Raw genomic sequence first — 16,132 nt, forward strand, 5'->3', positions numbered from 1 at the left:
TTAATGATCCTAAAGAACGTATGCTTCCTTTCTTCCATCGAAATCACATCTACGAATTCTAAATCATCCATTGTAGGGCCCATAGTCATCATTTTGTAGCTGTCCTCATCACGACATTGAACAATATACCCGTATGGTCCCCAAGCCGAGATAGTTATGATCTATATATAACGACTTTGTATCCATTTAAAAAGTTTAAGAGCACCCATTGGGTTCTTATCAACAACGAGTGCAGTTAGATGCAAACAGTTAAATGTTTCGGAATTAATAGATAAATTGATAGAAGACTCTTAGGGGAATTCTTTTCTTTTTTGAGATTTTTTGGGCGTTGTGAAGAGAATCCTTTTGGATCTGGATTGATAAAAAAATGCATAACCAACGAACATAATTCTTTCTTTAATCACCTTACCGTTCATTGCTTCAATGGCGTTTGATGCTTGCCCTGCGTTTTCAAATCTCACAGATGCAAACGAGCGATCTTGTTTCCAAGAAAAACCTTGAATCTTACCATATTTGTGCAAAAGGTTGTAGAGAATGGTAGGATTTGTGAATCAGGATAAGCCTCCTAGATAGATAAGAGCTTTTTTGGGAAAAGTAGGGCGTTGTTGAGGTTGCACATGAGCAGTTTGCTGATTCGGAAGGGATGATTTAGTGTAAGGATTGGTGATGGGGATGGAATTTGGGTATGAAGGTGTGAAGATGTAGTTGGGAGACATTTTTTAGAGAGATGATATAATTACTTTGGGTATAATAAGAATAACTGATGATACGTAAATAAGCAAGACAATAATATGGTTGGTGGATACGGTACACGTGGACTTGCTTTATCAGTATCACTCACGATTCGTGGGATTGGGTATTGTTGTTGTTGTTGTTGTTTACGCCACTTATCTTGATAGGAACCATATGTAGGATTTAAGACATTTATATTTGACATGACTTTATATTTATGTATAAGTAGTAGCGAAATGACTAGGCATTAAAGGCTTGTACCTTTGTCATATTCTACTAAATACTAATATGCATGTATGAGTTATTGTATATTTCTTGTTCTTCTCGTAATTTCTCAGCATCTATTTATAGGCAATTTGTATCCTTTAAAACTCTTTATGAGAACTCTTTATGAGTTGTATTTCTCAAAAATCTCTATGAGTTATATTCCTCAAAACTCTTTGTGAGTTTCCTTTCAATCTTCGAATGATCTACTTCATCTTTCTTTGAGTTTCTTATTTTTAATATTACAAATGTGATACACTTGTTACTTTAATATTTTAATATTAGTATTTATTTTTCACTTTTATATTACTTATCCTATTAAGTCCCTTAGACTTTAATTGTATACATGCATAGTCTATAATTAACCTTAACCTTATAATACTACATCTCTAGCTGTATGTGGTCATTTTGACCATCCTACATTTAAGAAACGACAACAATATCATTTTCACTCCTGCCCCCTCTTTTAGGGTTCATTTTGAAACTTTTTCAGGGTTATAAAATGTAAATTCAATAATGATATTTTAATTTTATATACATTACCCTGGAGCAAGGTTGCAAAAGACGTGAGACGGGGTCGAGACGGTCAGGTCCTAAAAAGGTCGAGACGTTCGAGACGCGGTCGAGACGGGGGTCGAGACGGACGTTGACCAAAGTTGACTTTTAAATATATAAGTATAAAAATGCATATATGTATACATATTTTAAAGCTAAAAAATTTAATTAATTAATTTGTACCCATAATTGCTATCATCGTTAATTTAATACAACAAATTCAAACTAAAACACGATATATTTTACCGATTTTCTGGCTTTTTTGAATTTTGACCGACTTTGACCCAATTTTTTTCAACTTTGACCCGAATTTTGTGCGTTGACTGTAATATTAGATGGTTTTCTTCGAGACGGGACGGATTAGTCACCAAACCGTCGAGACGGGAGTCGAGACGGCTCGAGACGGGGTGTTTTGCAACAGTGCCCTGGAGTATGTAATGTAATTGTGTGTATATTTTCTTTTTAGGTCACCGTGCATGATCAAAAGGCTTTTGACATTTATATATTATTTTATTGATTTATTTGAATAATGCATGAAGTAGAAAGACATAATTAGTGTTGCAAAGGTTTGGACTGGCGGAGAAACCCTGACCTCGTGTGCCTTTGGTACCCATACCGCCCACTCCGTAAGGGCTAAGTATGCCTTGTAAAATACATCCCCCTAATACCTACAAGGAACTTTTAGACTGAAGAATCAAACCAGCACCCATTTATTGCATTAGGGCATATTCTTGTGGGCCCAGGGATCATTAGCAACCGGTACCAACTGAGCTACTGCTCGTTGGTGACATAATTAGTGTTGTAGTGTTCCTTAGCTTCTCTTATGTTCTATTTTCTTTTTGTGGATAAAAACAACTTAGGCAGGCGACTACCCTATGAAACAATCATTTCACTTGATTCTATTAATAAATGACCATACTCCTTATAATCTTTTTACTATTTAAGAAGTTTAGCTATCAACGTATATCTTCAACACTATTAGTTGTAGGTTTTTCACTTACCCTCTCTTTTTTTTCTTCTTTGATGTGCCTTAATTTGCATGCTTATAAATGAAGTTTAAAAGTATGCATACTTCTCTGTTACTATTAACACCTTCACCAATATCATTATTGTCATGTAAATACAAGAATGGTGATTACTTTAATATAGTAGCTCCAAATGAGGATGAAAATATTATAAAGGCTTCTTCTGGTATGGTTGGGTTTTATGTTGAATTCTCAAATGCAGGATTTTGCCTTCCATTTTCTAAATTGTTAGAATGTTAACCCATTATGGTTTTCACATTTCTCGACTTGACCCGAATGCCTACCGTAAAGTGCTTTGTTTCGAGTTACTTTGTGGTGCTATCCACATTGAGCCGAAGTTAGTGCTGTTTAGTTACTTTTATCGTCTTTCTAGTTTCGGTAGATGGTTCAATTTCTCTGTAAGGAAGCGTCGGGGTTTCATAGCCATAGAATTCAAACTTGCACCCAAGATTGGGAAGTTAAATTTTTCTGGGTTAACGGACGTATTTTCCCTTCAACGATGCAATGGTGCTTAGCAAGAATTGATACTTGTGATTGGTGTCCGTCACTAACACATGTATTGCCGGAATCAGCTGAGATTTTGCGAGGATATAAAGTGTACGATCGTGATTTTTCTCTTTCCATAATAATGGATGCTCGGGATAAAAGTGATGAACAAGGGACAAGAGCGGGAGAAGTAGGTAATATTTGTTGTGTCGTATTCTACTTGTGAAGTACACGGCATGTGTTAGTAGTTGAACTTAATAGTGAAATTCATATTTTTTAATGATGATGACACTAACTATATGTATGTGTGTGCGTGTGGACAATTTGGATTATAGATTGCCTCTAACGGGTCAAGAACTTAGTAATTATACAACTATGTTAGAATACAACTACAAAAACAACCTACCTGATTAGAAAATTGACTTTGGATCGGAGAAAAGGTACTATCATCATATCCAAGTATTGAAGATCACAAGGGAACATTGTGCAGCAACAAGTCAGAAGTCAAACGGATATATCAAGAGAATTTTTCCTTTCATGTAAAGTGATTCCAAAAGTATATTGAATCCATACTTCTTTTAGGAAATAGCTGTTATAGCTTTGTGTGTATAAGAACACATCAAATGTAAAGATTAAACCAATTCAAGCTTGTATTAAATTATCAATAAATCAATACAAACGATGAGTTTATAATTCTCTAATTTTAACATGGCATCAGAGCTTTGGTGTTAATCTTGAATCAAAACACATACTTAGCTTCAATCATTTACCGAAATTAAGTTGTCATGTCAAAAATCGACTGTAGCTCAAAAAAACAAAAGCATAAAATTAGCTTCTTAAACCAAGCTGCCATGTCAAAAGATGACGATAGCTCGATTACTTATCTTGATGCTCTAAGAAGAATACCGTTACAAAGGAGAGCAACATACCTTTCAGGCAGCAAAACCACTGTCATAAACCACCACGAGCCATCAGTACTGAAATGTACAACGTGTGGTAAGTCAAAACACATAAAGAATAATTGTTTTAAAATTATTGGTTACCCCAAATGGTGGAGCAACCGGAAACAGGGCAGAGTGATGAACAAAGTGTCGACGGCAATATCGGCGGTCGGATGCAACCATACATCTACATGCAACAACACCGCAAGAGGTAACACTATACCTTTGAATCCTTGTTCATTGCGAAAAATGACTGAATGGGTGATGGTTAAACCCTAAAACCCTAAGGTTTCTTATAAATCACAACCATCGACCGAATTGAAAAAAGATAACCCTAATCGTTTTCATATCCTTCAAACGATTGAAAAAATTAGGGTGAACTTTAACATCTGTCTCACATCGGTTGGAAAGTGCTCGTCATGTGTGGTCGCCAAGAAAAATTGTGCACCTGCGGGCTAAGCGGACAATATCATGCTACGGGGTAGCTGGCCTGTTGCACCCAGGAATCCCCTGGGCTCGGCTGTTACAGGTGGTATCAGAGCCAGGTTCTGGACCAACGTGCACAGCGGGGACGCTGTCTCCCATTAGAGGGAGGATTGTAACATCTGTCCCACATCGGTTGGAGAGACGAACGAAGCATGCCTTATAAGGGTGTGGAGACTTTTCCTAGCATGACGCGTTTTGGGATCACAAGCGCAACAGATTCCATGAGAACTCTACATTTAAGCGTGCTCGGGCAAGGGTACTACCGGGATGGGTGACCTCCTAGGAAAGTGCTTTTCGTGTGTGGTCGACAAGAAAAATTTGTGCGCCTAGCGGATAATATCGTGCTACGGGGTTGCTGGCCTGTTGCACCCAGGAATCCCCTGGGCTTGGCTGTTACAAGGCCTAAATGTGATAAAGCTTGTGTATGTCGTAAATGACCAATACACTTACAGTAGCGGAACCCGACTACAGATGGGATGAAACAAATAACAGGGGATAAAACTAAAAACACCTTATTTTTTAGTAAAAAAAAAAAAAGAATTAGTGTAATTTTTTAAGTGTCCCTGAGCAATTAAAGGATCCAAGTTTGATATTTGACTATGTAAACTGTACTTCATCCAACATTGATTTTCTATGATACACATGTATACATTATATGTATGGTCTTAGCTTCTCAAGGTAAATAGGTGTCTTTGAATATCAGAGTTCATTTTGGTTATACTACATTTGCTACTGGTGAATTTACTGAAGAGTTGTTATACAAATTAAACTTCTTGGAAGAATTTTTTTTTTTTTTTTGCTTCATCCCTGCAAGCCTTCCTGGTAGTCAATGCCTCTGGTTGTATGTTTGTATTCTTATACCTGGTTTCAAAAGCTTTCTTATTGTCCTGTGCGTAATTTACAGGCTATGTATTAATGTGATAATGCTAAAAACGAACATATATTTCATAGCATTATCCCTCAAGAAAGACAAGCTTTTAGTTGCAACTGTTCTATTTACAAGTGATATTCGTTTAAATAATAAAAGGTGAAGACAAAAGACAGATTCGACAAATTAAAGACGCAAACGACCAAAAAGCTCAAAAGTACAAAATACAATCAAAGAGGTTCCAATTATTGATAAGAAACGTCTCAAAATTACAAGAGTACAAGATTCAAAACGCAAAGTACAAGATATTAAATTATTCGCAAGGACGTTCGAAAATCCGAAACCGGGACCAGAGTCAACTCTCAACGCTCGACGCAACGGACTAAAAATTACAAGTCAACTATGCACATGAATATAATATAATATATAATTAATTCTTAAAATTAATATATATATTATATTATATTTAAAAACCGTCGGCAGAAGAAAACAACCAAATGTGGCTCTCCCCAGCTGGCCATGCGATCGCATGGCTTTGAAGGGCAAAGTTATTGCGATCGCATGAGGCTCTTTTCCAGCTCACAAGGCCTATAAAACACGAGCTCTGGTGTACCATATATCATATATCTTTCTCTCTATCTCGTAAACATATATATATATATATATATATATATATATATATATATATATATATATATATATATATATATATATATATATATATATATTATAATTTTAATTTTAATTCTAATAATAAGGGTATGTTAGCGAATGTTGTAAGGGTGTAAGTCGAAATTCTGTCCGTGTAACGCTACGCTATTTTTAATCATTGTAAGTTATGTTCAACCTTTTTAATTTAATGTCTCGTAGCTAAGTTATTATTATGCTTATTTAATCCGAAGTAATCATGATGTTGGGCTAAAAATATTAAAATTAGGTAATTGGGCTTTGTACCATAATTGGGGTTTGGACAAAAGAATGACACTTGTGGAAATTAGACTATGGGCTATTAATGGGCTTTATATTTGTTTAACTAAATGATAATTTGTTAATTTTAATATAAAGATTTACAATTGGACATCCCTATAAATAACTATATACACTCGATCGGACACGATGGGCGGGGTATTTATATGTACGAATAATCGTTCATTTAACCGGACACGGGAATGGATTAATAGTCACTAGAATTATTAAAACAGGGGTGAAATTATGTACAAGGACACTTGGTATAATTGATAACAAAATATTAAAACCTTGGGTTACACGCAGTTGATAACCTGGTGTAATTATTAAACAAAGTATTAAAATCTTGTTACAGTTTAAGTCCCCAATTAGTTGGAATATTTAACTTCGGGTATAAGGATAATTTAACGAGGATACTCGCACTTTATATTTATGACTGATGGACTGTTATGGACAAAAACCAGACGGACATATTAAATAATCCAGGACAAAGGACAATTAACCCATGGGCATAAAACTAAAATCAACACGTCAAACATCATGATTACGGAAGTTTAAATAAGCATAATTCTTTTATTTCATATTTAATTTCCTTTATTTTATATTTAATTGCACTTCTAATTATCGCACTTTAATTTATTGTTATTGTATTTAATTGCACTTTTAATTATCGTACTTTTTAATTATTGTATTTTATTTCATCGCACTTTTATTTATCGCAATTTCATTATTGTTATTTACTTTACGCTTTAAATTAAGTTATATTTATTTTTATTATTTTACATTAGGTTTTAACTGCGACTAAAGTTTTAAAATCGACAAACCAGTCATTAAACGGTAAAAACCCCCCCCTTTATAATAATAATATTACTTATATATATATATATTTGTATTTTTATAAAATAAAACTAATATAGCGTTAAGCTTTGATTAAAAGATTCCCTGTGGAACGAACCGGACTTATTAAAAACTACACTACTGTACGATTAGGTACACTGCCTATAAGTGTTGTAGCAAGGTTTAAGTATATCCATTCTATAAATAAATAAATATCTTGTGTAAAATTGTATCGTATTTAATAGTTTTTCCTGTAAAAATATAAGCTATTTTATATACACCTCGCATAACATCATAATGTCACTCTCAAGGAATCATGAACATGTGTTAGGAACAATTATGTGAGCCCTAACAAGACTTGACAACCCCTGGTTATCAAACTCACAAGACAATAAATGAAAAATTGATGAAAACAAAGAAACTAACAAAAACGATAAATAAAAAAACAAGAATTTAACGAGGTTATATGTAATCAAAGTGATTACTTTAATCATCGGCCAACCAAATAGCATTCTTATTGATAAATTTCGTAGGTATGATTTACAGGTTACATATGAGGTATTTATAGTGCAAAAAGTAAAATTAATTGGAAACAAACGAGTATTCCTAATCGAAATCCAATTTCTTCCCGTCAGCACCATTCTCACGATCGGATAGATATTCTCGCGGTCGCGAGTTTGTCAACTTCAGCAAACCCATCTTTTGACTTGCTTCTCGTTACCATGCCAACTAAACTCACGGTCGCGGGTTTCTTGCTACACCAACATTTACTTGTTTAGCTCGAATTCGCACTTCAACAATCTCCCACTCGAAGAGACATTAAACAACACCCATATTTAAGCTGACTTCATCCCACAACAATAACCCGGCCCACTAATTACAAAACTCCTTTTGATACAGTCGAATTTGTGCCCGAATCATGCCCCACTTCACTCGTTAACCCACGAGCAAGTGAAGTCTTTTGACACCAAAAAATAGTGTTGAGTTATAATACGATCTTTATGTTACTAGCTTGGGACCAAGAACTACTCTTTGAATACAACACCTATCTCCTTAGTTTAGGAGATCACGGGTCGTTTGAGTCCGCCCCGACCCAATCAACCCCATAGCCCAAGCAATCCACCCGTACACAATATCATCCAATCGATTTATCTTTCCAACAAGGAATAAACCGCTGGAAGAACGAACACATGGAAATTACCGATTAAAATATTGCACGAGAATGAAATTTTTACCTATAATCATCCACTTAACCACCTTTGCTTTCAGCGTTAGAACACCGACCACATACGTGCGCACAAATTCCTACAAACTCGATTTTCCACCCGGATCCAACACACATTGTACGGATGTATCATTAACCGTGACTCCTAAAAAAATCTCTTGTTCATCTTTCTCGGTCGATCGCAACAAAGTTGCTATTGGAGAAGATCTACCCGAAGTAACGAAGACTCTGGTGTACCCGATTCGGCCCGAAACTCCACTAGTTTCGACTTCACTTGAGCTCCCACTCAAAAAAGACCCCTCAACAATCTCAGAAAGCATTAGCCTGTTAGGATTTTTAGCACCAACAAAACCATCTAGCCATTCCTCGAAAGGAACATCAACCATATACATGGTTCTCCTTTTATACCAGCGAGCAATTACATAATCTCCTTTAAATACTACCCACTTTTGATCCCCAAAGAGAGCATGACAGCTATCATCATCCAATTGCCAACCGAGATCAATTTACTCTTGAGCTTTGGGATGAACCTCACATTCCTTAAGATCTAAGCATAATCCAAGCGTCTAACCACTAGATCACCAATACTCACAACACTAAGAGTACTCTCATTCGCAACTCGAACTCTACCGAAATAGCCCTTAAAATTCACCATCTCGTTTATGTACGGTGTAGAATGATACGAGGCACTCGAATCTAAAACCCTAGATTCGTCAAGAACCTCTTATTGGCACATCAACACATCCTCGATTACCGTAGTCACAACGCTCTTACCCGACTTTAAACTCAGGAACTTTAACTTGTAGTGACCAACTTTTTGACAATTCCAACACACCACATTTTTGTTCATTGATGGACTCCTTGATCTAGCTCTTCCCCGACTAACACTTAGAACCGAACCTGAACTCCCACTTCAATCTTTCCTTCAAATACATTCGCTAAGAATCAATTCACGGATCCTTCAAAAGTGAGTTTAGTAGTTCCGGATGAACCACTAACCGTTGTTGTCGTACCGGCCCAACTATCTGGTAATGATGATACCAAAAATAATGCCTCTAGCTCATCATCGAATTTAATGTCAACCGATTTCAACGTGATCCGCCACCAAGGAACCCTCCATCATCCTAGCATTCACCAATTACCGATTTAAGAAAACCTTTTTCAAGGCGGATGACTTTTCATACATTTCGGATAAAGCCACAATCAATCCTGCGGTTGTGGTTTGTGTGACGCCCCGTACTAAATCATCATGTACGGACCATCGTCAACAGGATCATTACAAGGTTAAGTACTATATGCGTTTTAAAAACAGAGTTTGCATTCATTAATAAAAGTGACGTCATAACATACGTCAATTGTTTTACAAATCAAAAGTATGCTTCACTAAGTAGAAGCATTAAATAAGTGTACGTGACCATAATGCTCGTTACATAACATAAGTTCATAAGTAAAAAGTTTGAATGCAACATAAGTAGTCATGCGATAACAACTCTAGGCAGCGGGTTCTACAGCACGACTAGTAAGATAGCGGAAGCGACTTCAAGCACCTGAGAAAATACATGCTTAAAAAGGTCAACACAAAGGTTGGTGAGCTATAGTTTAAGTATAACAGTAATGTAAGTAGGCCACGAGATTTCAGTGCTACAACGAGCGTTTCAAAAGTATGTAAAAGTATATGCTTAACCGTGGGCACCCGGTAACTAACTTAACGTTTAATGTACCCCCTTAAAGTGCACTTGGCAAGTGCGTATAACCTCGAAGTATTAAACACTCGTTAAATGCTAGCGCTACTAGCCCGAGTGGGGATGTCAAACCCTATGGATCCATATCTAAGATTCGCGTTCATGGTTCAAAAACCAATGATTAAACGTTACCGAGCTAAAGGGAATGTTTCTGCCGTTATATAACCCACACATATATAAAGTTTAAGTACTCGTGCCTAGTATGTAAAACATAAAATCCGCATGCATTCTCAGTTCCCAAAATAAGTTAAAGTAAAAAGGGAATGCTATAACTCACAATGATTAGTAGTAATGGTAAGGTAGTAGTCGGAAAGTGGTGTGCAAGTAACGGTCCAAACGTCCTCAACCTAAGTCAAATAGCACTAAGTCAATAAGTCGTCTCAAAAGGTTTACAAGTACGTAATTAAGGTCATAAGGGTCATCATCAATCATCATTAAACAAAAGGTAACAAGTAAGACTCGTTTATGAAAGTCGTTTAAAACAAAGGCTGACTTCGGTCAGTCACCACAGCCTCTACCCTTACTGAATTAAGGTGAGACCAGTGGTCATGGCTCCGTCTATGAGTCCCTTAAGTGTGGTAAAATTTACAGAAGCAAACTCGTCTTGGTTTGACCGTGGCGACGGTCTAAGTGCGAGTAGGTCAGAAATTTCTGCACAACGTTAAAGGACATGGTAACGATCGGAGGGCCATAAATCCTAAACCGTAACTCGGATTAAGACGAGTCCTATATGAAAAGTTATCTACTCGAAAAGTTCTATCTAAAAATCAAGGTTAGAACAGCCCAGGTCTACTGGTCTGTTCCAGAAGCATCAGGTCAGTAGGTTTTGGACAGAACAGTGGGTTTTGGAGAGTTCCGGTTGTCTCGGTGCTTGATGTTCATCACGGTTCTCATTCTTGATGCGTATAGCTTCAAGTGTACAACTCGTTGATGTGTTAACATCATTTTGACCAAGGTTTGTCCATCATAACTCAAGTGCAAGTGTTGTAAGTGTTTGATGAACCAAGGTTACATCAAGGCTTAGTTTCAACACTTACATGAACTTTAGAAGTAAAAACAAGTTATAAACTTAAATCAACAACTAGTAAAGTGTATGTAAGCTTTATAGCTTTTGTTTATGACAATTTAAGAAGACCATAAGCTAGATAACTTAGATCTTTCAAAGGTATTTGAAGTTGTAACTTGTAAGTTACACTTCCATGTTCTTGAAACTTATAAGTTAACTTTAAAGTTCAAGAAGATTATGAGATCAAGTCTAACTTGTAGTTCTTGACCAAATAAACTAACAACATGTAAATAAGGTGCATAAAATGAAGTAAATAGCTAAGTAAACAAGTAATTATGTTCATGAGTTGCATACTTTAAAGATTCAAGCCTAAGCTTGATCTTTAAGGAAAGTAAACTTTAAAGTTTATTTCATGAATCACAAGTATGTCTTTAACACATGAACTTACAAACTTTGCAACAAAAGAAGTAGAAAACTAAATAAACAAGAAAATGGTTCATAGTTGCTCATACTTTTAAAGATTCAACCCAAGTTGATCTTTAAGTGAAGTAACTTTAAAGTTACTTCAAGAACTACAAGTAATGAGTTTCTACAACTAAGAACTTTAAATCTTTTGAAACAAAATATGTAGAACATAACTAGATAGATTATGTTCTTGAATGTTCTTGATAAATACAAGATATAAGTGAAGAATCAAACTAAAGAGTTGATTCTTGAAACATGTAAAGAAAGACAAGTAAGTAAGTAAGTAAACAACTTAGTAATCTACAAGTAATTAAACTACAACAAGATTAAGTAACAAACAACAAAAGATGATGATGATTTTGATGATGAAGGCCACGGTTTTTATCAAACAAAAAGAGGAAGAACAAGTTCAAACTTACTTGCAAGAACTAGAGAAAGTGGAGAGAAAGTTGAGAGAAAAATGGAAGTAAGTAAAGTGTGTTTGAATGAGAGAGTGTTCTAATGAATCAAATGATAAAAGAAAATGAATTTTGGCTCCCATATTGCTTGGGAAACCGTCGGCCAGCAGCAAAGCAAAGGGGAAGGGAGAAGTTTGGTGGTCATTTGCATGGTAAAGCTCATAAAGTTGGATAATAAGGTGGTGTTCATGGGGATTATGTGCAACAAGACTCCAAATGGAAGTAACCAACTAGTTAAGCATGAAACTAGTACTTACAAGTAGCAAGGTGGGCTAATTAATCCATATAATAAGTAGGGTGGGCTTATGGGTCATTAATCAAGAGTCCATTAACTAATAAAGCCCAAGTAGTGAGTAGTTAGCAAGTAATCCACTTAAAAGTCCAAGTTAAGCCCAAGTAACTAACTAATTGCTTTAGTTAATTAAAATGATTAATAAAATTAATCATGAAGGTAAATAATACTTGAAAATATTATTCGTGCAAGTTCCGGGTGTCACAAAGACGTTTCGGGCATTTAAAGTTCAAGTACGGGCAATTAAAGTAACATGTAAATGTAATAACATACATTCATTTAATCAAGCGTATTAATAATAATAATTATTAATAAATAACGTTGGAAAAACCAGGGTCGTTACATTACCCACCTGTTAAAGAAAATTTCGTCCCGAAATTTTAAGCTGAATCTGAAGGCGATGGAGGAGGTGGGAAAAGGTGAGGATACTTCTGTCTCAAGCGGTCCTCTCGTTCCCAAGTAAACTCAGGTCCTCGTTTGGAATTCCATCGAACTCGGACGATCGGAATCCTATTGTGTTTCAACTCCTTGACTTCTTTTTCCATGATTTCAACGGGCTCTTCCACAAAGTGGAGTTTGTCATCGATAGTAAGTTCCTCCAATGGTATGATAAGTTCAGGTGGAGCAAGACACTTCTTCAAGTTTGATACATGGAAGGTAGGATGAACTGAGCTCAATTGTGCTGGAAGATCAAGACGATAAGCAACGGGTCCAACACGTTCCAAAATTTCAAATGGACCAATGTACCGCGGGTTTAACTTTCCGCGTTTCCCAAAACGAATCACACCCTTCCAAGGTGCAACCTTCAACATAACACGATCACCAACGTTGAATTCAAAGTCTTTACGTTTAAGATCAGCATAACTCTTTTGGCGATCACGGGCTACCTTGAGTCTGTTTTGAATCTGAGCAATCTTTTCCGAGGTTTCATGGACTATCTCGGGCCCGGTGAGTTGCACTTCACCTAGCTCGGCCCAACAAAGAGGAGAACGGCACTTGCGGCCATACAACGCTTCAAAAGGTGCAGCTTTAATGCTCGAGTGATAACTGTTGTTGTACGAGAATTCAGCGAGTGGCAAATGCCTTTCCCAGGCCTTTCCAAAATCAATAACACATGCACGTAGCATGTCCTCCAAGGTTTGAATTGTTCGTTCACTTTGCCCGTTAGTCTGAGGGTGATATGCAGTGCTCATGTCGAGATGAGTTCCCATGGCTTCTTGTAGAGAACGCCAAAATCTAGAAGCAAAACGAGGGTCGCGATCGGAGATGATTGATATAGGTATACCGTGTCGTGATATGACCTCTTTGATATAAAGTTGAGCAAGCCTCTCCATTGTATCGGTCTCTTTCATTGCTAAGAAGTGTGCAGATTTTGTAAGACGATCAACAATAACCCAAATGGTGTCGTATCCGCCCACCGTCTTTGGCAGCTTGGTGATAAAGTCCATAGTTATCATCTCCCACTTCCATTGCGGGATTTCCGGCTGTTGAAGTAACCCAGAAGGTTTTTGATGTTCGGCTTTAACTTTTGAGCAAGTCAAACACTTACTAACATAAGATGCAACATCTTTCTTGAGATTGGGCCACCAATACTGTTCTTTAATATCATGATACATCTTGCCCGCTCCGGGATGAATCGAATATCTAGACTTATGAGCTTCATCAAGTATGAGATTCCGTAGATCTCCATAACGTGGTACCCAAATTCTTCCGGCATAACATCGGAGTCCGGATTCCCTAACTTCGAATTTGGAGACGAGGATGTTCAAATACTCATACCGCAAGTGCTTCTCTATGAGAGCCTGTTCTTGGGCTGCTCGGATTTGGTTCTGGAGATTGGAATGAATCGTGATGTTCAATGCTCGAACACGAAGGGGTGCCGATCTCTCCTTTCGGCTTAATGCGTCAGCAACAACGTTGGCTTTACCCGGATGGTAGCGAAGTTCACACTTGTAATCATTTAGTGTCTCAATCCATCTTCGTTGTCTCATGTTCAAATGTTTCTGATCGAATATATGCTGGAGACTCTTGTGATCGGTGAAGATAGTGCATTTAGTCTCATACAGATAGTGCCTCCACAATTTGAGTGCGAAGACAACGGCTCCAAGTTCAAGATCGTGTGTGGTATAGTTTCGTTCGTGGATCTTCAGTTGACGAGAAGCATAGGCGATGACCTTCATGCGTTACATCAGTACACAACCATAACCAGTTTTCGAGGCGTCGCAGTAAACAACAAAATCGTCATTACCCTCAGGAAGTGATAAGATAGGTGCGGTGGTTAACTTCTGTTTCAAGAATTGAAATGCCTTCTCTTGTTCGTCTCCCCAAACAAATTTCTTTCCTTTGTGAGTGAGTGCGGTTAACGGACGTGAAATCAGAGAGAAACCTTCGATAAACCTTCGGTAGTAACCGGCAAGACCCAAAAATTGGCGGATGTGAGTCGGAGTAGTGGGGGTCTCCCACTTGCTGATCGCTTCTATCTTGGCGGGATCAACTTTGATGCCCTGGTCACTCACAACATGACCCAAAAACTGAACTTCCTTCAACCAGAATTCACACTTAGAAAACTTCGCGTAGAGTTGCTCTCGTCTCAAGAGCTCAAGTACTAATCGGAGATGATGCTCGTGTTCTTCCTCGCTCTTAGAGTAGATGAGGATATCATCAATGAAGACTATAACAAACTTGTCCAAGTACGGCTTGCAAACACGGTTCATAAGGTCCATAAATACAGCAGGTGCATTGGTTAGACCGAATGGCATTACAAGAAACTCATAATGACCATAGCGGGTTCTAAATGCAGTTTTCATCACGTCGCTTTCTTTCACCCTCAACTGGTGATAGCCCGATCGCAAATCGATCTTTGAGTAAACACACGATCCTTGCAGTTGGTCAAAAAGATCGTCAATCCGTGGAAGAGGATACCGATTCTTGATTGTTAATTTGTTAAGCTCACGGTAGTCGATACACATTCGGAAGGATCCATCCTTCTTCTTCACAAACAATACAGGTGCGCCCCACGGCGAAGAACTTGGTTGAATAAACCCTCGATCAAGTAACTCTTGTAGTTGGCTTTGCAATTCTTGCATCTCGGAAGGTGCAAGTCTATAGGGTGCTCGAGCTACAGGTGCAGCTCCTGGCACTAAGTCAATCTGAAACTCTACTGCCCTCGGTGGCGGTAATCCAGGCAGTTCTTCGGGAAAGACATCGGAAAACTCGTTCACAATACGCACATCTTCCACTTTCTTCTCCTCGGTTCCTACGGTTTTCACATGAGCTAGGATAGCAAGGCGTCCCTTCTTCATTATCTTTTGCGCTTTCACGCAACTAATGAGGTTCAGTTGTGAGGTACATCTCTCGCCATAAATGGTTAGTGGCTCACCGTCTCCTTGGGGTATACGAAGAGCTTTGTCTCCACAAATAATCTCGGCTCTAATCTTAGTCAACCAATCCATACCAATAATAACATCAAAACTTCCCAACTTAATGGGAATCAAGTCTATCTCAAAGTCTACACCGGCTATGTTGATAATAGCCCCTCGGCCAATTTGGTCCACTTTTTCAAGTTTTCCGTTGGCTACCTCGACAAGCATACTTTCCTTTAAGGGAACTAACGACCAATCTAACTTATCACAAAAATGTCTACACACATAGCTCCTATCGGCACCAGTATCAAACAAGACAGAAGCTAAAAGATTGTTGATTGTGAATATACCTGTCACCAAGTCGGGGTTATCGCGTGCATCTCTTGCATTAACATTGAAGGCTCTAGCACGTGGTGGTCCGC

Source organism: Rutidosis leptorrhynchoides, chromosome 8 (genome assembly GCF_046630445.1).
Source record: "Rutidosis leptorrhynchoides isolate AG116_Rl617_1_P2 chromosome 8, CSIRO_AGI_Rlap_v1, whole genome shotgun sequence".
Classification (NCBI taxonomy): Eukaryota; Viridiplantae; Streptophyta; class Magnoliopsida; order Asterales; family Asteraceae; genus Rutidosis; species Rutidosis leptorrhynchoides.